At 37.9% G+C, this 25,021-nt stretch overlaps 1 protein-coding gene across 5 annotated transcripts in view; it reads right to left on the reverse strand.

The window, feature by feature from the left end:
- fat3a (FAT atypical cadherin 3a) overlaps positions 1-21,163 on the reverse strand; it is a 187,165-nt gene extending 166,002 nt beyond the window's left edge. For all 5 annotated transcript variants that reach the window (XM_089121003.1, XM_089121001.1, XM_089121002.1 and 2 more), the window contains exon 1: positions 20,997-21,163. The gene's annotated coding sequence lies outside the window, so the exon portion shown is untranslated. The remainder of the gene's footprint in view (positions 1-20,996) is intronic.
- Between the last annotated feature and the right edge of the window lie 3,858 nt (positions 21,164-25,021).

Genomic DNA, 25,021 nt, shown 5'->3' on the forward strand with positions numbered 1-25,021 from the left:
CAAAATAACGAATTTATTACAAAGAAAATCCACAAACTTTAACCCTTAAATGCATGAATGTTTCGCCAACTACATTTATTATTACAAATTTGGCTCTTTTGCGAGCCGGATCTATATCTAACACGAATGGATCTGTACCTATAGAGTAACAATTACAGATGAATAAAATCAAGCATATTTTGTTACCTTTTGGAGCTTGTAAGGTTTCAGTTGGAGCAGATGTTTTATACCGTCATCACTGTCCACATTAGAGCTCATTTCCCAGTACATTCAGCATCTTGCCATCTCAAACATATTCTCATCATCATATTCAATATTTTGATCACTGACAGCTTCTTCAACAGATCCATCATCAAGTGACAGTGACTCTAATATTTGATTGTGTTCAGTAATCACTGAGCCTTTTCAAGTTTTGCTGATGATTCTTCCTATTCTTTTGTTTTCTACCTGCGGTAACTATGAGTGAAACGTCACTTCATTGTGTTTCATTAAAATATTAAAGGTGAATTGCACTTTTTCAGTCATCAAAGATTAAATGATCGTTGTGCAGAAAAACGTACACTGTTACGCCCCTCGGGTCATTAGCTACCCTTTACATTTTTACAAAAAAGTTAATTGGGAAAACAGGCATTCTTTTACAGTGTTTTTCTTGTTATATTGTTTATAATGAATTGATTGAGGAATACAACGAAGGTTGATGTATATCTTTAAAAAAATAAGTGAGGAGGAGGGTAGTGAATGATACCCTGCTCACTAAAAAGTGTAGGTATGCGTTTAAGGGTTAACAGTGATTTCAGTTAACTGTGATTTTAGGATATATGGGGATATACTTTTATACGAGATATACGAGAATACTTTTTGATAAGATATACGAGAATACTTTTTGTGCGAAAAAACAAACAGAAATAACGACTTTATTCGACTTTTCCTTTTCTTCCTTGTTTTCTTGGCCTGAAACGAGACTTCCATACGATTTCCACGACGCATGCGCGAGAACTGAACTGAAGTAGTGTAAGGAGATCGCAATTCTCGCGCATGCGTCGTGGAAATCTAAGGAAGTCTCGTTTCAGGCCAACAAGGAAGAAAAGGAAAAGTCGAATGAAGTCGTTATTTTTGTTTGTTTTTTCGCACAAAAAGTATTCTCGTCGCTTGATAAACTTATAGTTGAGCCACTGTAGTCACATGGAATATTTAAACGTTTTCTTCATTGACTTTCTGGGCCGTCAAGAGCCAGTCCCGGAAGTCTATGTGGTAGTTATACAGCTCTCAAATTTAATCAAAAATATCTTCATTTGGGTTCCGAAGACGAACGAAGGTCTTACGGGGTTGGTACAGCATGAGGGTGAGTAATTAATGACTTAATTTTCATTTTTGGGTGAACTAACCCTTTAAGGGGAACAGCTAAGTGGAATAAGTTACTTTGGGAATTATTGTCCTAGGGAATGATAACCAATAGGAATACTAAAAACACTCAGTTTGCCATGTATACAGCCATCCGCAGGCTTCTCTTCTCAGTCAGGATAACATTTTTTCCAAATCTGAATCCGCCCATTGTTATTATCTAATCAACCAATCACATTGCAGTTGCTTCAATGCATTTAGGGGTGTGGTCCTGGTCAAGACAATCTCCTAACTGATCTGAACTCAAAACTGAATGCCAGAATGGGAAAGAAAGTGGATTCAAGCAATTTTTAGGACTGGAAAAACATTGACTGGTCTGATGAGTCTCGCTTTCTGTTGAGACATTCAGATGGTAGAGTCAGAATTTGGCGTAAACAGAATGAGAACATGGACCCATCATGCCTTGTTACCACTGTGCAGGCTGGTGGTGGTGGTGTAATGGTGTGGGGGAAGTTTTCTTGGCACACTTTAGGCCCCTTAGTGCCAATTGGGCATCGGCCTACCTGAGCATTGTTTCTGACCATGTCCATCCTCTAGGATAATACACGTCACAAAACTCGAATCATTTCATATTGGTTTCTTGAACATGACAATGATTTCACTGTACTAAAATGACCCCCACAGGAGATATGCGTTTAAGGGTTAACAGTGATTTCAGTTAACTGTGATTTCAGGATAGGTGGGAACTGTTTAGCACATCTAAGTTACTTTGGGAATTATTGTACTAGGGAATGATAACCACCGGGGATACTAAAAACATTCAGGTTGCCATGTATACAGCCATCAGCAGGCTTCTCTTCTCAGTCAGGATAACATTTTTTCCAAATCTGAATCCATCCATTGTTCACTGGACGAGAGACAGTCTTTCCTCTCTTGGGCTCCTTGTCGAATCCACAATTTGTTCGTCGTGCGTTGCGCCTCGACTCCGGTGCGATGCCAAAGGACACAGTGGCGATGCATGTGCCGTCGTGACCGGCGACGTCTCCTGCGGACCCAACCGAGAGCTGCTCATCTAGTGCTCACCCCCGCATGTCAACACCGAAAATAAAACTCCCTTCCTGTCTGCCTCTCCTGGAGATTAGAGTGAGTCAGAACGAGTGATACCCAGCCTGCATCAGCAGCAGAGTTATAAAAAGGAAGCTGCCTGTGCTCCTTCCGAACATCAGCTCTCTCTCTCTCTCTCTCTGTACTGCACAAACGTGTATTTGTTCCATACCGGCAGCCCTTCTTTTTTAAGTTCCTAAATTCTCTCCCTCACTCTTTGGCAGGCAGAGATATATTTTCCAGACTCAGCCATAAATATAGGGCATGTGCTGCAAGCAGTCTCTGAGGACCACATCAGCAAGTGATGGACGTTCGCCTGTGTGTGTGTGTGTGTGTGTCGCACTGTGCAACACAACACTGCCGGACCATCACAATTGATGTACTCCAGCCCCAGTCCCTGCTTATATATTAATATACTTAATGGCCTTTCAAGTCTAATTTGAGTAAATTCAGTCATTTGCACGTTGTAACATGGCGTGAGGCGTTATTTGTTAAATGGAGAAACCATTACGACGGCATTAGCTTTCAACACGCGGCCATGGCGAATTTCAAATTGCTAACTTAAGAGTTCTTAATGTGATACCAGTCCTGGAGTATTTAAGAAATGCGCCCGTCTTGTATTACTCTGTTCTGGCTTCATATTCGTAACACTTGGAGAAGAATTTCATATAAATATAAATCACACGCATTTTCGTTTTCCGTTATTTCGTGGCTATAATGAAACTGATGAAGCCGGATAAAAACGAATTTGCCTCTTTGAGGACGCATTTTACACACGGCCGATTTAATACTTTTTGAAGTTTATTTTGGCATGCACTATAAAACATTTGGTCAAATAATAATAAGCCAAGGAAATGTTAACATCTACGCTAACTGGTTTTATTGAAGTGAAATATACTGCAGTAGCTAATATGACAATCAACTTGACTACATTCGGTTCAAGTAGATCAGACAGAGCATTTCTGACATGGAAACTTTACTGATAAGCGGAATTAATCAGATGACTTTAAATAAACATAAGAAATCATCAAATTTTACTTTTGGTGAGAACATGCAATACATATTTTTCTAGTTTGGAGGGATTCCGCGTGTATGTACACGCCGTTAAATGTCTGAGCGAAACAAAGCAAAATGTACATCTACATCTGCGGAGCGATATTTTTTTTACCTAGATGTAGGGGAAGACTCATAACTGCTATTAACCCCAGTGACGGGTAAGTATAGGGACGGGGTTGGGGTAGGTCATATATTTATATATACACGCTGAAAAGTGATTATGCATGTTGATAGCACGCCAAAAATGGAAATACGAATTGGCGTGTCACATATAAGCCATTTCATGAGATCAGTCTGATACTGTGATAGCATTGTTGCAGTTCGTTAAGTATTATGGTCCATCAGGATGTCGTTGCCTGCAGGTTTATTTAAAGAGTGTACTACAGATCCCATTGTAATTACCTCAGGCTGTAATCCATTAAAGCATAGCTGAACACTAGGGAAAGTGTTTGGAGCTCCCACCTAAAACCTGACCATCTGAGTGGCCATCATGGTCTCTTTGTGTGGCGGCCATGTTTCTAAACTCTGGCTTCGGGCAACAAGTGTTGCTATTTCACGTTCTCTCTTTCGCTCTCTCTCTCTTTTCATCAGCCCCCCCAGGCAGACCATCAAGCCATCTGCTTCCCATCTCATGAACACACTCGAGGGTCTATCGCAGCTTCTCGTCATCCACAGGCCTCCACGAATCCTCGTGCGATCGAGGTGATGCTTGAAGACGACAGACAGGCAACAACTGAAAGATGTCCTTCTAAATTTATCCCAAAGCCAAAATATTAAACTTGAAGCACAAACAGTCCCACACTTGCTCGCCCCACAAAGAACTGAATGCAGAATTTGCTATATTATATAAATAAATCGATGGCTGATGCTTAGTTAAATTCACTTCGCTAATTCACAAACATTTTTAAACAAAAATATATATATATATATTTTTTTTTTATAACTGAAACTGTATAGAGCATCGATGACAATGAAACTTTAATCAACGCAATGAGTAGGGCTGCACAATATTGTAAAAAAATTAACATTGCGATATATATATGTTTAACTGCAATTACACTCACCTAAAGGATTATTAGGAACACCTGTTCAATTTCTCATTAATGCAATTATCTACTCAACCAATCACATGGCAGTTGCTTCAATGCATTTAGGGGTGTGGTCCTGGTCAAGACAATCTCCTGAACTCCAAACTGAATGTCAGAATGGGAAAGAAAGGTGATTTAAGGAATTTTGAGGACTGGAAATATGTTGCCTGGTCTGATGAGTCTCGATTTCTGTTGAGACATTCAGATGGTAGAGTCAGAATTTGGCGTAAACAGAATGAGAACATGGATCCATCATGCCTTGTTACCACTGTGCAGGCTGGTGGTGGTGGTGTAATGGTGTGGGGGATGTTTTCTTGGCACACTTTAGGCCCCTTAGTGCCAATTGGGCATCGTTTAAATGCCACAGCCTACCTGAGCATTGTTTCTGACCATGTCCATCTCTTTATGGCCACCATGTCCCCATCCTCTGATGGCTACTTCCAGCAGGATAATGCACCATGTCACGAAACTCGGATCATTTCAAATTGGTTTCTTGAACACGACAATGAGTTCGCTGTACTAAAATGACCCCCACAGTCACCAGATCTCAACCCAATAGAGCATCTTTGGGATGTGGTGGAACGGGAACTTCGTGCCCTAGATCACCAGATGATTTCAATAGCTCTATTTCTAAAGAATTCATTCTAGAATGATTGAGGTGAATTTGTTCAGGAGTGAATCTCCAAAGGAAATTACAAGCATCTATAAATACAATACAACAAAGATAGAAATTAAAGAAGCAGTGCTTTATGTTTTTCGGTCAAGTGTTAGAGGTACAGAAATAATTGGTTTTAAAATAACTGCCTATAGTCTTCACTATATAAATTAATTAATCTTTGTTAAAGCTACAAAACCGATTATCTCTATGTATTTTGTTGTTTGATTAACAATAATGACAGGAATATTAGGCTGCTGTCACTTTAAGACCAAATGCATGGATCAAATATAATGATAAACATCCGTTTTATTTCTCTATTGTTTACATTCACGTAAGCCATAAGCGACTGTGTTCAAAGATGGGCATTTTGACATAAATTTTGCATATATGTGTCTGTTCAAGTGCAAATAGATGGGGAAGAGAACAGAATTCAGTTCTCTTTCGCATCTTCTTGCACCCGAATGGTTTAAAATCGCTTGAATGTTTAAACTGAGACGACCTAAAACACTTGCAAATGAAAAACTTTTCTCCATGATGGTTAAACTTTATGATGGTCCGAACGGATCAACTACGATCCCTACACTTGACATCGCACATCCTGCAATGTAACTCTCGCGGATGAACACATTGTGATATCAATGCTAAAGCGATATATTATCGTGCAGCTCTAGCAACGAGTATGGAATTTAAATTGAGTTTTTCCTCCAAAATGCTTTAACCTCCCGCCTCTGCTCCATTTAACAGATCCGCACCTCATTTTGAATTCTATTTTTACACGCCTACCAGGAACACAACATTGTTTGTGCTGTTTCTGTTTATATCAAATCAACACTACAGCACCTAAGGTCTATTACAGATCAGTCCAGCATTTCTCCAGCACACCATATTTTATAAAGTCTGAGTTTTTGAGAACTGATGTTCTGACGCCCTAAACGTTTTCTGATGGTTTGTTTGGTCTGTGTGAGAGTTCCTGAAATCGGCTGTCTGAAAGACTCCCCGTTACACTGAGGGACAAAAAGACTGACAGCACATCAGTTAAAGTGAATCAGACCTGCTTTAACCTCTCCTGAGATTGCAGAGGAAAAAAAAATCCGACATACGCGTTCTCAAAAGACCTGCTGACATCACCATCAAGTGCTTTCCAGGGCTAGGATTTCACTTCTTTTTTTTTTTGTATTTTCCTGGTTCCTTTTGGTCCCTTGTCCACAAACACTCAAAAACATCCTGTTCGGGTAATCAGACTCCTTTGAATGGGGCTTAACTCTTGTGGCCTTTCTAAAAGGCTCCTACACACATGTAGAATACACACACACATACATATACACAGTTAAAGGCATAGCTCACACAAAAATCCTTTAAAAAATAAATTAAAAACACAGTCAATTTAGAGATTTTGGGCTTTTTGGCATTTCTTTTTCAGGTGTTTTTTGAGACTAAAGTGTACATCCAAAAATACACTTTTAAGAGTAACTTTTATAGCACTTCATCTATTTGCATTTGTAGATTTCAATTTCTGTATTCTGGGTTTGAATAATTTGCCTGATTTTCTACGTTTTACTCCTGTTGTGAAAATTGTGAAAATTAACTTTTTTTCTGGCTGTTGATGACGGTGATAAAAAGATATCCAAAATCCCCTCTGTAAAAGCGTTTGACTCTAATATGTCAAAAAATTGGAACAAGAATTGTGAAGCTGCTTCATACAATGTTCTGATTTTATTCAAGAAATTAATGCAAATTACTGTATATTTAATTAGATTGTAACTGTAATATTTAACACCTCGTTTGCATATTTAAACAACAATACAAAAAATGTCTAAAAATAAAGTATGGAGTTAAGTTTTTACACTACACCTGGGGAGACTTGCCTTAAATTTCAGTCTGTTCCTTAAACAAAAGTAGCTTTAGAAAATTTGAATATATTGTCCACAAATCCTTGGATTGCTTTGATAAATAGGCAGACAAACTGTAAATTAATTTTAATGGACAAAAATTAAAATACATTTTAAAAATGAAAATGATGTGTGTGTGTATATATATATATATATATATACACACAGAGACAGAGAGAGAGAGAGAGAGAGACAGAGAGAGAGAGAGAGAGAGAGAGAGAGATACTAGACGTAGGCTACCACTTAAAAGCAATTGTAGAGGTGACTCTTGGTAGAATGTGTTTTTTTTTTACATTTTGGTTTCTTTTGTTGTCAAGATCTAGCACTAATTTAGTACTAGGGAAGGTGACAGATTATTCATATAAACTGTCCCTTTAACGGAACAATGCAGCCTCACAGAACAATGAACCTTGCGAGCTCCTTTCACAATAATGAATCAGGTGTGTTTTGTACAAGCTCTCTTTCTCTCACAGTCGCTCCTGGAGAGTGAGTCTGTGTGTGTGTGCGTGTGTTGTCTCCTGTCGTACTGTGGGAATATATGGTCAGGGTAATTACCGCTATCTGAGCCGGTGCTACCGTCCTCACGACTCGAACCCTCTGGGACTGATTATGCCCCCGCTCTGAGCACCACTACTGCTGCCTGAACGACCCCTTCGCTGTCCTTCACTAAGTGATTCATCAAAGAAAGACAAGGCCACAGAGAAACACAGACCTGCGATCAGGAACAGATCAGAGGAGAGTAACAAGTGTGACACGGACTGAAACACACACACTTGAGACTGCCATCATAATGCTACTCAAAGCACACACAAGGTTTAGACTTAACTAATCAATTGTGGAGAGTGGTGCACACTTTGAAATACTTTTTTGATATGTTTTAGCTTACCTCAAGGGCATCCAAGATGTAGGCGTCTTTGTTTCCACGGTAGTTTCAATTTTGATATTTTTAGGTCAAACCGTTCTTGTCTGTCAGTCATATAATGGAGGTCTATGGTCACCACCTCAAAGAGCAGCACAGAGAAGTCCAAATTAAACATGATATAATGACTCGTGAATGTAAGTACACATTGATGGCCTAAGACACGAAACGGGCTGTTTGTGTGAGAAAACAAACAGTATTTATATTGTTTTTACCTCTTGTAACCACAGCCACATCCAAGTGATCTGAGGGCGCTTCGGTCTGTACCCTCAACGTTGTCTGTTGATATATCGAAATCTTCTTCCATTGCAATTTCCTGTTTATCTATTATGTTTAGATCTTCACAGTGAAAGGTAACGCTTCTGAAATCTCTGTGTAAACAATGAGTGACGTACACACACCAGATATCACGTCCGGCGATTTCAAGCGCTTGCGCAGACCGAAGCGCCCGCGGCCTCAGATCACTTGGATGTGGCTGTGGTAACAAGAGGTAAAACGATATAAATACTGTTCGTTTTCTCACACAAACTGCTCGTTTCGTGTCTTAGGCCATCAATGTGTACTTACATTTATGAGTCATTAAATCATGTTTAATTTGGACTTCTCTGTGCATGCTCTTTGAGGTGGTGACCATAGACCTCCATTATTTGACTGACAGACAAGAACGGTTTGACCTAAAAACATCAAAATTGAAACTACTGCGGAAACAAAGACACCTAAATCTTGGATGCCCTTGAGGTAAGCTTAAAGGGATTCTCCACTTTTTTGGAGATAGGCTCATTTTACAACTCCTCCAGAGTTAAACTGTTAGTTTTGCCGTTTTTGAATGTATTCAGATTCGATGTATCGGCTGAATTGATTCGAAAACGGTAAAACTCAACCGTTTAACTCTAGGGGAGTTGTAAAATGAGCCTATCTCCAAAAAAGTGGAGATTAAACATACCAAAAATGTACATAACAGTAACTCTTCTAAACCCTCACATAATAGAATATTAAACACTCCCAACAAGTAGGCTATTTCCATTTATTTAAAAACATATCAAACTTAATTTCATTTCACTTAAACATGAATGAACATCAGAAGATATGTTGTTTCAATCGTAGAAAGACGTCATTACACACAATTTTTCAAGTCCGCTGACATTAATCTGCTTAATCCTGTATGGTTTGTTTGTTAAAAAAAAAATTAAGTATTGAATGAAGTATGAACTAAATTAAAAATTGAATGAACAGGAAAAAATGATTTTGTGTCGAAGTAGGACTTTTGTCCTCATACGAAGTAAGCTAGATCTGACGAAACCTTTGGGAATGTCCTCGTTTATAAAAATAAAGTAATTAATGTAACGAAAACCAACTAAAATAATTAAAAATCCAAACCTTTTCAGCTATAATTATGGTGTAGGTTTTGTTCAGTCTACTGTATATTCAAAAACAGAAGCAGATAGCTAAGTAAACGAGTGTGTGTTTCTGTCACTGCGTCTTTGTGTGTTGTATATATATGTGTGTGTGTTTATAACTGAATTTGTCATGTAAAAGTGCACTGACCGCATGCTGCCAAAAACACGGAGCGAAAGCACCACAAATGTGTGACTCACACTCCTGAGTGTGTGTGTGTTTGCATCGGTGTGCCTGGGCTTCCCTCACCTTCATAGCTAATCAAATCACTTTACACACATACACTCAGAAAGACCCAGTCACTGACAGATACAATGAAATGCTGCAGTGAAAGAACTGCCTTTAAGTCTGGACGTGTGTGATTTGTGTTTCAGCCAGTAATAATCAGCTCCAAACCCAATTACAGCTTGTAAATCTCACTAAACCAGATCACACACACAAGTTTACTTCACCATCTAATTGAGCTTCTAATGCTAATTCTATGACTGCGAGCCAAACCCAATCTCTAAAAGAAAACAGTCTGTATTTACTGTATTTATAAATGATTTTTTACCTCAGAGGACGTCCCATAAGTGAGGTTTTGTCAGGTTTCGCTAACTTCTGAAGACATTTTTGTCCCTAAGGTACAACTAACTAAACACACATAAACAAATCTCAGCAACCACCTCCACAAATGCATTGAACACAACAAACACCCATCATACGTGAAGAACATATAAGTGCTTAGAAAGACAAACACACACACACACACGGAATAGCTCAAGGCAGCTGTGCAGTCTGAACACGCTCCACTTCCATTATGAGCAGAACAGTCATAGTTTACCAATCCCCTTGGCTATAACAAACACATAGACCACAATGGAGTATGAGAACTTACACACATATACACAAAACACAAACATGATAAACAACCGAGCACAGAGCAACATAAAGTGCAAAAACACATGTATGCATGATACATGTATGGTAACCATCACATGTGTAGCCAATACACATGAGCATATACACTAAACAACCACTAACAAGTACCACCCATGACTTTTGTTAAATTGGATGGGCTTTTCCAGGGCCCAATGTGTTGAGTTCCCAAACTTATGAAGACGGAAAAATAAACCGACCATACCAGGAGCGATTTATCAAAAGAAGAAAGCTTTCCAATTACAATATGGATTCTGAAATGAAATCAACTTGTATAAACACAAGAAAAGACAATAATCAATTCTAAACACATTGTTTTAACTTTCCGACTCTAAATTGGAGGCAAGTGGAACATCCCAACGACAAAAGTGAAACTCAATCAAACGAAGCTGTGCAGAATGCAAACATCTCTGATTCACATTTTCATTCATTTGACAGATATTTTGACCTAAATGAATTACTTTGCTTTCAAGGTATACATCTAATCAGTTCATTCCCTGGGAATGCATGACCATGGAGCTGCTAAACCGCAAATCTACTGCACATAATCTAATTAAAATCTGGCTCAAAATTAAGCTAGTGCAACATCGACAACATTGACAAAATGTCTTAGCCACAAGGCAAAGATGTCAAGACTTTGAATACAATTTAGCAGAGGCGATGCTCAACACACACTTTTTGTTTGAATGCTAACAAGTACCCTAAACGCCAAATAGATTATTAACCCTAAAACCGTATTCTGGAAAAAATGTGGGCAAAATGGTTTTGATTTATTTTTAAAAATACTACAAGACTTGACTACTTTTCCTAAGTTTGCCTCCTGAACACACCTGTCACGTTGCAGGTTGGAACATCGAAGCAGGATCCAAATGCAGCAGCAGTAGTACTTTTAGTAAATAAACCAAAGACTAGCCATAACTCAGACACAGAGAACAAGATCAACATCAAGAACCCACAACCACTGTAACAAGACACATGGTTTAAATACAGAGACTAACAAGCTAAATGAGATAACAAGGGGCGTGGCATACATGAACACAAATGAGGAGCGGGAAAAAGGGAACAGGACTGAACCAAGTGCACAAAGATAGGGGGAACACAGATAGACATCATTACAACACCATTTTTTGACTCAATTCTACAATGTTAAGTGGGTGAAAAAACAAAACTCAAAAATGGTCAAAAATGGGCACCTCTCTGAACTTATTGGAATGATATTTTAATGTAGTTAATAAATAAAAAAAAAAACATAAAAATAATAATTCACATAAAGTAAATACATTTAAAAAAGCCCCAAAATAAAAAAAAACACCATAAATGGATAGACAAAACTTTATCGAAGACAGTGATATAACATTTATAATAAATAAAAATTAGGATAACACCTGAGTCCTCTGTGCCCCCATTTGTCCACAATTACAGGATTAAGGGTTATAAAGTGAATACGGTTTGAGGGCTACGAAAATATCCCAGCAAACAAATTTAGGTTCTGAGAATGTTCTGGGAACGTTAGTTTTTGGTTCCCAGAACGTTCACAGAACTTTTCCTTAAGGTTAAGGGAACGTTCCCGGAACATTCTCCTTACGTTATAAAAATAGAACCTAAAAATATCCTACATATAACGTTCCTATAACGTTCTTGTTTGGTTCCCAAAAAAATAACCTCATGGGACCATTCGGGAACGTTAGGAGAACGTTCTGTGCAGCAAATTTCTTGAAAGGCAGCAAATTTCTTGAAAAACTTATGTTGAAAAGTTCATTAAATAGGACCCTATTTAATGAACTTTTCAACATAAGTTTTTCAAGAAATTTGCTGCCTCCCTTCATTGTCTCACATATTTCCCCCCCAAAAAATCACTAGCAACGCCACTAGTACTATCATGATTTACTAGATAATACTATAATGGTTAAGTCATATACTGTACATGACTTGATCATTCAGTAAAGCGGTTTCCGCCACAAGGCTTTTGATAACACTTTATTTTAGGGTTCAATTCTTGCTATTAACTAGTTGCTGATTAGAATGCATATTAGTCCTTAAAAAGCACGTATAAATGCCTTATTGAGCCAACAATCGTAGTTAATAGTGAATATGTGTTCGCCATACTAAAGTGTTACCAGATTTCTTTGTAACCAAAAACTACTTTATAGAAGTAGACATGATCAATTATGAAATCACGCACTGGCATACAAATGAACACTTAGCAACAGAGCACCAATAAACTACTAGCCTACCACAAGCGCACCAACACACACCCAGGTGTTTTGTCTTATAAATGTTGCCCGCCGATCAATGCGCTTTTGATTTGAGCTTATCCACACTGGGATGACAGTGACGTAAGGGGCAACTTTAGCAAGTTTATGTGTAAATTACCTCGGTGAGCAACATCTTGTCAAACGGAGCTCTAACAAGCTATCGACCCACCGCTGCCGCGTCCTAAACGAGCTGCTCCCCTGCTTCCGGTAACATCAACCCACTGAAAAACAGAATTTATCTCCACCGATGTAATGAATCAGACCCCAACAAAAACACATCAGGGAAAAAAAAAAATTCTGCAGGAATATAGGAGAGAAGAGAGATATCAACGAGCAGAGAAGACGAATGTGGGCGAGCCAATGTGGGTGGGTTGTCCAATTTCAAGTTTCTAATCACTTTAAAATGAGTTTGTTTTTCGAGTTGTAGCACCAGCGCTTCAGTCCGTGGAAGGACCAGGCAGTCGCAACTTTACATAACGTAATGAAGACATGAAAAACAGAAGCACATTATGGGTTTCTCATCACATGACTTCCTGATGAGAAAATTTGCTTTCATGTCAACTAACTGTCATAACTATCTGCTTAATATCGGCTAACACTTTTCTACTGACTACAAGTAACATTGCAACTACATGTGAACTTATAATAACCCAAACCTAACAGTCTGTTACAGTCTATTAATACTCTAATGAGACTTAATTCACATGTAGTTTAAAAGTTACTTATAGTTAGTTGAAGTGTTTAGCCCCACACGTTGACAAGGCCTAGCATGAAGCTTTACGTATTACGTATATTACGTTACTAAACGATATAATTGTATGCCTTGCCATTGCTTTAATAAGTACAAAAAAATGTTTACTTTCGTCACAAATTTCCTAGTGAAACAAGATTATTAACAATCTTTTTTTTTTTTTTAAGGTACTGGGATTGGATGATATTCTAAATAGCACAAAATGTTTTTCTTTAGACAAAAATCAAATCAAATCAATCAATTGTTCACAATAATTATATATCAAGAAAGTAAACAGGCTGCTTTGATTTGAAGCAAGTTTACCCTACGATGGAAAATTCAATCATCGAAAAATAGTATTTTGTGATTTTACACAATCAACAAATTACTGTGACACCAAGATAATCGCCAGTCCGCTGATAGACAGAACTAGTCGTTTCTTTAAAAGACAAGTCGATATGTTTTCTATCAGAATAGCTTCTTTTGTAAGAGGGATGCTTTGATTCTGCTGTTTTTCTTGGTTAGCGGCCGTTAAAGTGAGCCATGATTGACTGGTTCAAATGATCAAGTTGCTTTGATTGTCAGGAAGGTAAGAGTCCTTCTCAGACTGCTAACACAGTGTGTGTAAGTGTGTGTGTGTGGTTGGCACTGATGGTGGCATGCTGGATCAATACACATCAGGCTCGCCGGCGAGACAGACAAGGGCGTCACCGAATTGACAGCATGTGCTCAGAGCACTCCACACACACACATAGATCACACTATACACAAACATAACCAAATGACAGCGATTCGCCTGTGTCTATTAAACCTTTGACAAAATCACACCGGAACATTTAAATCGGTATTAGCCCAGCCTCTGACCAAAAGAACGCAGTTATAAACACTAAAGTCGATCAAAATAGAGCAAATCACCGTTTAAAGTAACTTGGCGCTTCAAATAATGATTGTATCAATTGCATTGTTGCACTAGTAGAATGGTGACAAGTGACTGAACTTGAAAAGAACAAAAAATCATTGAATCATTCATTCAAGAGATTTGTTCAAAAATGCTGATTCATCAAGTAATGAAACTGTAAGTCATTAAATCATTCAAGCTGTTTTTTTTATTTATTCAGATTAGTTGAACATTTTAAATAGACTGCAAAAATTGATATTCTGTCAGAACCTTTAGTAAATTACATGAAATTTAAGAATCTGTTCAGAATCGTGAGAGAATCAAAAAAACAAAATTGATTCTCCATTCATCCAGGATCATGCAGCTCTATTAATTAGCCAATTTTGAAAATGTCATGAAAATGTCTGAAAAAAAAAATATTTTTCCTCAGAAACTGCTAGTAACTTACAAAAATAATTACAACGAAACCGCGATGCATTGAATTAAACATGAAAAATTTGAAAACTGAAACAAATCATTACAGTGCAGTTATATTGTGTTCATCTTGTTCAGTGGTGTATTCTTAGCCTAAAATCACATGCTCAGATTTCAACCACCAGTCAACCATACTGGACCAAACCCTGCATTTCGCTCGCTCTCTCTATACCCATCCATCTATCGTTTCTCTCTTCTGGTCTACCGAGCTGGATCAAACCCAATGTACTCATTCTGACTCTTACGTTATTTCCCAAGAAAGCAAACAGCACACACACACCGCTAAGCCACTGAACGCAGTCGATCCCACAACAGCACCAGCACTCATTAAACAGCCGCTCCCTTGAGCAGTTGTTCTTGACTTGAAGCTTTATTACCTGACTAATTACAATGCTGTTAATTAGCTGCTATGATCATTGAGAAAAGCAAAGGAAAGACAGACAGGAAACAAAAGAACTTTGACTTTTGTCCAAACAAGGTGTGTTTTAATAAGCTCACACACAGAATCTAGTAGGCTACCTACAAGACAGTGCCAAAACAATGGAATTACCGTGATTTTTGGGATATGGTTGGATATGGTTAGGGACAGCAATTCTCACATTTTTGGTTTCAGCTGAAATAGTTTCGGAGGGCTAAAATCATTGACAGAAACAGTGACGTTTAATTAGCACTTCTCTGATGACACATTTTGACTGTGTTAGTGTCTAATTCGTGCTGACAATGTGAATATGCTGCAACAACTAAATATGTTTGGGGTGTGAACGCACTTCACTATGATGAACGAAAATTATGCTCGTTAAATTTAGCATTTTTGGTTTCTGTGCTCCAGTAAAACAAAGAAGAAATTTACAACTAGTTTGATTTCTCACCTGAGAACACAAACCTTGAACAGCAGGAACATAGAGTTAGCCAAATATAATTTAACATTTCAGCTAAATGAAAACCATTTTATGTGTAAATTGGCATGATAAGAATGATAGAAATGATATAAACCATCTTTGTAAAGTTGATTTGGCTTGCGTACATAAAAGAGGACGGGGTTTATGTAGCCGGCCACCAGGGGGCGATCAAAATGTGTCGGCTTACTTTTCAGGATGTGTGCGGCACACTTGGCGAATCATAGAATCATTCATTAAACTGATTCATTCAAACAGGCTGAAACATAGATATCTATAGAAATGCTAGATATCTCGTCCACGCTGCTGGCCAATGGAGGTCGACATCTGCACCTGGCGGCCATCTTGTCACAGGCAGCTCGCTCACTCGTAACACTGTGTTAATGGTACATGTTTTATTTAAATAACCATAACTTGCTCAATTTTCTACCGATTTTCAAACAGTTTGGTTTGTTATAATCGTCAGAGATGTAGTTATGACACAGCATACTTATGAATAATAAGTGTATAAATAAATAATCATCCAGATAATTATAGCCACATTAATAACGTTTTTAAGAAACCAAACCGTTTGTAAATCCGTCAAGAAAAGAAAATTAAATAAACTTAAGTTGTACATATATTTAAGCAGATTGAACACAATCAAAATAAGTTTGGGCAAAATGGCAGTCGACTCGCACTATACTGCCACCCTCTGGATGTAATTATTTTTTACTTAACCTAAATGGTTTGTGTTTAGACAACGCGTTAGGATTTTGTACTTGAGACATTATTACATAGAAATAGAAAAAATTATATGTTTTTCCTTAATAGAAAAAAACATTTAAAGTAAAAAAAAAACACAATTATTATAAGTAAACTAAATATAAATTTTGTAAAGTGCATTTTTTTGTGTTGCTTATTGAACTGTTGTATAAAATTAATATCACATTTTGCAATTTAGCTGATATGCACATTTTTATGTAACCTGATCAACCAACAAAAATGGTAGCTTTTTCTTAATAAATAGTTAATAGTTATATAATAGTTGAATACACTTGTGTATAATGCGCCACACATCCTGCAAACTGACTTATGAGGAGTGAACATTTATACATAGAGAAAAAGTATCAAACGTATCTTGTGCATAAAAGTTCGCTTTTCTTTTGCACGTATGTGAAATCCAACGACGCCAAGTGTGCGTTGCAGACTGTCGTTCTGTAATGGATTTAGATTAGAATCGCTAAATAGTAGGGCAACTGATGATTGAAAATGGTTTGATGTAGCTTGATGGAAAGAATTTAAAGGGTAACTAAACCCCTGGTCAGAGCCTGACTCCACCCACTGGCAATATTTAAAAATGCTGAAAAAGGGGGCAGACCCCAGCGGAGATAGAGGGGACAAAATAGATGCTAAAACACTATCCTAATCTTTTTCAATACTCGTAATTCCAACTCTTGAATCGCTACAGTTGTTTTGACGACACAAGATGGTTTTATACTGCCAAGGGCGTAGCTCGCGTGGTGAGCTGAAACCTGCGTACGTCACGAAGTGCGGAACATCCAATTCAACTGCAGTAGCCACCATTCAACCTGAAGAGGGCAGCACTAAGACGTTTTTACACCATATATTCAGACTGATCTCATGAAGTAGCGTGTTTATGACACGCCAATTCGTATTTCCATTTTTGGCATGCTATCAAGACGCATAATCGCTTTTCAGCGTGTTTATGAACGCCATTGACTTAACGTTATTACTGTATATATAAATATATGACTTACCTCAACCCCGTCCCTAAACCTAACCGTCACTGGGGTTAATGGCATTTATAACTGTTCCCTTACCATCCTAGGAAAAAAAAGGTCGCTCCCCAGATGTAGATCTACATTTTGTTTCGTTTCGCGCGGACATTTGACGGCGTGTACAGACACGCGGAATCACTCAGACGTTAATGGCGTAGACATGCACGCATACACGCGGATAGCTCAAAATGCGTGGAGATAACACGCCCCTTGACTCGAAAGTGGCGTGTATGTTTACGCAAAAGTCATGTTGATATATTGTAGAAATAGAACACTTTATAAACAAATGTCAAAAAAAAAGTTACTCGAATCAATGACTGGTATTAATAAAGATCCATTCTTACAGATCATTAACTAAAAAACGTTGGTTTAGTGTTTAGTTACTTTTTAAAAAGTGCAGGTAAAGGGGAAAGCAAGCTGACATTGTAATTATAAGGTAGCTTATAAGGCAATTAGGGACTAATTATTATTTTATTTATCAGAACTTTAATATATTTTGATGTTCCTCTGTTGTGACAATAAAAGAAACAAGTTTATTTGTAAAAATTTTAGTTAAAACTCATAAATAACTAATTTTAGGGAAATCAGTTGTGGTTTTGTTTTGCGTTTCTGAAAATAAATAAATAAATAAATAAATAAATAAATATCGGCCGATATATCGGAATACCGGATTTTAAAACCAACAAATATTTGTATCGATATCGGCCTTCAAAATTCTTTTATCAGTCGGGCTCTACTAGGTAGGCACTAGGCAGCTCACTAGGTTTTGAGACACAACCACAGACATCCTGGTATTCGACTGTCTTAGGCGTTTGTTTATATGTGTGGCCCACCGTCATACTGACGGCGCACAGAAAGAAACTTTCAGAAAGAGCCAACTCTAATTACTCCGTCTTTCAGTCCTCTATGAAAAATGACAGTCTAGAAGGGCAAGACAAAACAAATTAAGAGTGAAAAACAAGGGAAAACATTGAAGAGAGGGGCCGCGGGGGTGCAGGACGGGATCTGAGGGGGGTCTCTACAGTTGACACAGCACTGAAGAGCATTCCAGCGCAAGCGGAGAACAAAAGCACGCACACACACACAAGCGCACACAAACAATGGCACGAACGCTTTGAGACGCAACAACGGCACATCAGGACTCCCCCCACCCCCCTCACACACCCAGAGCGGGGCGCTGATTTCTTGTGAAGCGTCCACTGAGCCCTGGCATTTGGCAAAGACAGATGCCGAGAATCGGCTCGCACACACACGCTGGGCTGCGCTGGGAACAGATGGGGGAAGGGTCGCCCCACACGGGGACACATCCCTCCGTTTCTAAGGGAGAACATCGGCATTGATCAGCGACGTGGAGGTCATTCTACCCGCACACACACACACACACACGCACAGACTGATGAACACATAAAGGACAAACAGAACTGAACAGGTGGACCAGTAAAAAAAAATGTTTTCGAGAAAACATATCATGTATCCGAACAGACAGCTGTTTGGAACGTGGACAAAAGTGTGTGTGTGTTGCTCTACACAGGCACGACTACCTCCTCTTTCACTCAGTCGGATCCTAGACACTTTCTTAATATGAGTTGTTTTATAGTTTGTGCATTGGCAGAGCATAGACGCATCACTTTGCTTTGCTCTCTAATAGAAATTCAATCGTGACAAGAAAATTATGCATTGACAAATATACGATTGAGTCATAGACTGACATATTGGGATTAGAATAGGCCAAATCATTAATATTTACACCCTCATGTTGTTCCAAACTTGATTTCTCTTGTGGAAAACAAAAAAAAAAGCTCTTTTCAATGAACGTGAACGGTGATCAAGCTCAGGTCCAGCACAATAAAAGCAGTCAATACAACCCAGGTGCTATAAATCATCCAAAATCACATGTTAGCTATGTAATGAACGGTCAATATTCACTCGACAGCCATCATGGTCACCATTCACTTTGATTGTATGGAGAAGAGCAGCTTAGACTTTCTGCTAAGTATTTACTTTTGTTCCATAGAAGAAGAAAAATCACAAGCTTTGAATGACAATGACAAAATGATGACAAAATTATCATTTTTAGGTGAACCGCCCCTCTATTTCATACAAAATGAGTCACTTTTGTTAAATATTTCAATTTCATTTCAGCATTACCGTGGATCTCATTTGCTATTATTAAATGTCACTATGTAAACAAATATCAGCATTATATTGTGCTCTTTCAGTATTGGTCACAAAAACTGACCACCTAACTAATTTCTCAAAATAGCCTACTTAAATGGATAATTTACCCAAAAATGTCAAACCTGTATGACTGAACATAAAAGATGATGGGAACCAAACAACATTGGACCCCATTGACTTTCATTGTATGGACACAGGCATGTTTCAATATCTCCTTTTGTGTTCTACAGAAGAAAGATAGAATGACACAAGAGTGAGTAAATTATAAGAGCGCTTACATTTTTGGGGTTGAAGTAGTTTTCATTTTCAAACTGGATTACTATATCCTCACAATCAAAATTACCAATCAAAGAGTTTCTCATAAATAACCCTGTGCCGACCTGGATTTGTCCCAAAACTGGTGGTGGATGAGGAAAGACAACCTGATATGATTGTAAAGGGCTGGAAGCGCTATAGAAATGCCTCGATCTCATTCACATTCAAAACTCAGCTCGGGAAACTGATCTAATGCTGCAATGAGTAGTGATAGTTAGTGAAGTAGTTCAAATTCCCCTTAATATTTCGAATCAAAGGCAGGTTGTGTTTCTTTACAGGAACAACACAATGGATTGAACGTTTATGAACAGCTCAACACATGCACTTTATATACAGTTTTGTTTAGATGCATGGATTCATATGTGCCCCTATATATCTCTGTATTCTCTTAACGCAGAGCAGTGTCGCATTTCAGAGAGTGTGTGTGTCCCATTGATGTGCGGAGCACGCCAACATCATCCGAGCGCAGAGCGGTGTGAAGCCAATCTTATGATGATGGCGAGAGAAAAAAGTGAATTCAGCACATTAATACGTGTAGCACACACACACACACGCACTTGTGCAGTATCTGTGGAGTGCAGTCTGTGCTCCGTGGGTTTTAATTAAAAGATGCACTGGGTCCCTTGAGAATACACACACACACATGCACCGGGGGGTCGCCTTTAAATTTATACCCCGTCCATGGATGCTCGGGACCTTGTGAGCTTCCCACCTTGTCACTGCACCATGCATGCATTAACATCTACCACACCTCCAACAACTTTCTCTGCCCTCTGCATGTCCACAAGTCCCCAATGTGCGGATATTCCCCGTTTCGTATCTGTCCCACCTATGACAACTTAAACGAGGCTACTACATCCCACCTTATTCTGAATGCAATGCATATCTAATCATAAGATCAATTATTTTAGCCCTAGATGCATTGCAAAGAGCTCTCAAACCCCAAACGCGTAACACAGCCAATGCAACGCATGCCTTTACTGCGGAATAAACCTAATTCAGTACTTGCCCCCCTTTATGCAAGCTACTACCCCCCATCCAACTTTCACTCCCAAAAGCAGTTAGTTCATAAATGACCAAATTGCATATGACTTTGCATACCTATCCTCGTGAGTAATAAATCCGCTCGGTGAGTGACAGGCGTCCGTCCGCGCGCTACTTTGGCGTATCCATGAGAAGTTCCGTATCCGACCGCGCATCGGGAGTGCGACCGTCTCGCCGAAGCTCCTGCAACAGCAATGTGCTCCAGCGTTCACACACAAGCGTTCTTACACACATACACTCTCTCTCGGCGTGGGACTAGGGAAGCGCGCGCACGGAAGGGGGGGGGGGAAGAGCGACTCCTGCGGGTGCGAGCATAGCGCAGCCTACCGGACCAGCGCGCGCGCTCGAGCACATACACATATACACACACGCGTTTTTTTTTTTTTTTTTTTTTCTTTCACAAGGGAAATTATGGAATTATGGTGCGCGGGCACATTTGCATTGTCCATGCCATTTTTATGTATATTTTATTTAGATGTTAGCTTATACATTTATGTATATTACAAATTTAGCCTGTTTATTTTGTCTTTGTGCATGTGTGTATATAGCCTAGAGATATTTGTATATAAGTATTTTCTTTTGACTGCTTGTTGTGTTTTGAAATACTTAATATGTTGTTCGTTTTCCTTTAATAAACATTTGATCACAAAAAAGATGTTAGATTATACAATTATATTATGTTTTTAAGTGATCAAATACACACACACACACACACACACACACACACACACACACACACACACACACACACACACACACATATAGATAGATAGATAGATAGATAGATAGATAGATAGATAGATAGATAGATAGATAGATAGATAGATAGATAGATAGATAGATAGATAGATAGATAGATAGATAGATATTCTCTCATACATTTTTATTTTTATTCATTGTGTAAATTCTTTTGAAATATTTAATTGTATTGATTTATATTAATGTTCTATCTAATTGTATATCTAATACACATGGTTTACGTTGTCATGTATTTGTTGATTTGGTGTTCAGTTATTATCAATTATTATTATGCTGCTCAATTATTAATAATGGTTCTTTATTATCAGTTTTTGCTGCGTAATATGTTTGTTGGAAAAATTGTATTTTTGGATTCTCTTTTTGGATATTTAGATGTTAATACAATAATTAAATTATGTTTTTAAGTTATTAAATAAATTAATTATATATATATATGTATAATTAATATATAGCCTATATATATATATATATATATATATACACTATACTATACACTTTATCCTACTTTTTATTATTCATGGCAATTCTTTTGAAATGTATAATTGTATTGATTTATTTTAATTAATTTTAATTGTATTCCTTACACTATTTACATAGTCATGTATATGCTGATACGCTGATTTGGAGTCCAGTTATAATCAATTATTTTTATGTCGCTCAATTATTAATAATAGTTTTTTATTATTATCAATGTTGAAAATAGTTTTTGTTGCAACGTTTTTGTGATGTTTTTGGATCCTCTGATGAATAGAAAGTAAAAAAAAAAAAAAAAAAAAAATCTGTTCTTTCAAAAAATTCAAAAAATTCTAAATGTCTTCATGTACATTATATAATTGAATTGTGTTGTATACACAGTATTTCAGAACAGCTGGATATATGGGTCAGCGCTGCACAAGTGCGCCCCACATCATCACGACACAAGTGCCAAAGTGATGATCATGGGCGGCTATGGGGTCTTGAAGAAATGCACTGCCGTGTAATTAAAGTTGCCATGATATGATGCACAAATCGATTTCCATTGTGCACCCCTGACTGCATCAGGACAGGAGGGGGTGCTTTTTTCTGTCCCGTTGGTGAGCTGTTAGGGGAATATCCACTTATCATGCACAGCTGACATCAAACGTAAGAGGTGGGTGGGTGAGGGTCAGCTTCGCTATCTTTGTTGAGACCACATGAAAGACGCTGAAATAGCCTCCATTGTGGGCATCTCTTAGAGCCTCTCACAGCTCCATAAAGGGATTAAATAATATCTTAATTAAAATCTAACAATGCCAAAAGGTGTGTGTGTGTAAGGTTAGGATGCACTAATTATAATGAGCCTATTTTAAAACCAATACAAGCCAATGAAGTCGTCATAATGCGTAGTGTGCGTGGAGCTCAGATGAGGTTAAAGTGTAAAGTTGTGTAGATGGAAAGAGAAAGCTTGGCTTTTTGCACGTCGGACACCTCCGGATTAGTGCGCGTGTGTGTTTGGCCATGTCTGAAGGACGGAGGGCATGATGCGGTGTGTGTGTAGAGGTCAGGGCGAGCGGCCTACGTGATGTTTATTACCACATGATCTACAATTCCCCACCGACAGGCAGCGGGACATCTATTTAATGGACGCGGGGCATCGATTACATGCAAACACACACAGAAAGTTCAAAAGCGTAGGCGTTGCCGGAGCAAAAGAAATAACAATCATTTTAGTGAAGTGCACTTTTTTTCTGATGGCAACCAGGCGTATTGTTTTCCCGGCTATTTTATGTTTAATATCGATTTTTTTTTTTTCATTCCATTTATGAAGGCTGCTGTTTTTTATTATGAAGACATCTGTCTCGTGCAGCAGGCACAAGGCACACACCGAGCAGCCCGTCTTAAGCGCTGATGGAGTCCTGATGTTAACACTGTTCTGGAGCTTCGGTTCAGCCATTTTGGATTTTACTGACTGCCAATCTATAGTGTACATACAGAGCTCAGAGACACACACTACTACTGAAGTTCAGCTGGTGACTCTGGGTTTCATACCACAATTACATTAGTGGTGAGGACGGGGGTCACAAAGACATGCTGGTGAAAGGTGGACTGTTTTGATCTGTTGAGAGAACCTTGTTTCCTTTGGTTTAGTTTATGGTCAGTATACGACAATTCACCATGACGTCACAACAGTAATAGATGTTCTTCCGCAGGTGGCAAAAGCCAAAGTGTTCCTATGGCAGCGCTAAATTGCTTGGAAGGGAGACCCACCGTCAAATGTAAAAAAAATTTTTTTTGTATTAAATATAATGCATTTTTTATCATAATAACAACTGTTTCTAATTATATAAGTAAAAAATATAATAAATATGTAATATAGGCCTACACATAATTAATAAAATACTCTCTAGCTCATTTTTCTTGCCAAAATAACGCGCTATATAACCTATCATGGTCATGAAATGGCTTTCCTGAGGTAAATGTGACAATTGTTCTCCAGCTGTTACACTGTAAAAAAAAAAAAAAGTGTTCAATTTACGGTAAAATACCGGCAGCTGTGGTTGTCAGAAATTTACCGTATAAAATTCGGTAGCAAAAATTTACGTTAATAAGGTTTTACAGGCTTAACTTAAAATTTACGGAAATAAACCGTATTTAATTATCTGATATACTGTTAAATTATCGACCATTTGAAGGGTAAATATCTGTTTTATACCAATGTAATGTACTGACATCCATCAATCACAGCAGTAATAAGAGTCACATGATATATGGAAACTCATCACATGTAGCTCTTTCACAAGAAACTTAATATTAACATATAGAAGCGGCACAGTCTCATTCACTCAAACATTAAACACCATCATGGAAACACACATGAAATTTTAAAAAGGCAATACACATTAATTTAACAACATTAAATGTCACATAAAACCCTAATGTACCTAACTGATTAGAACAAGACTAAGCAAACTACACTGTTAGACCTGTCAGAACACTGTTGCCAGTAATTTACTGTAAAAATGCACTAAAACTCAAATTAACTAAAAAATACAACTTATTAGTTTTAGTGCATTTTTACAGTAAATTACTGGCAACAGTGTTGCAGTATTTTACTGTAAAAAACCTGGTAAGGTCTAACAGTGTATGAAGAAACAAGTTATTTCAACAAAAATACATCAAGTGTGGAGTGTCACGCAGGGAATTAATTGTGAGAATGTCAATTTACGTTTTTTCACTGTAAATTATACAATGAGTTGTTCATTTTCACTTTAAAAACTGTAAATTTAACAGTATTTTACAGTAAAATTACATGAAATTTACCATAAGATCTATCACAGTTATTTACCGCATATAGTAAGGAAAGT

The sequence above is a fragment of the Pimephales promelas genome, chromosome 16 (assembly GCF_988280905.1).
Source record: "Pimephales promelas chromosome 16, fPimPro1.hap1.1, whole genome shotgun sequence".
NCBI lineage: Eukaryota > Metazoa > Chordata > Actinopteri > Cypriniformes > Leuciscidae > Pimephales > Pimephales promelas.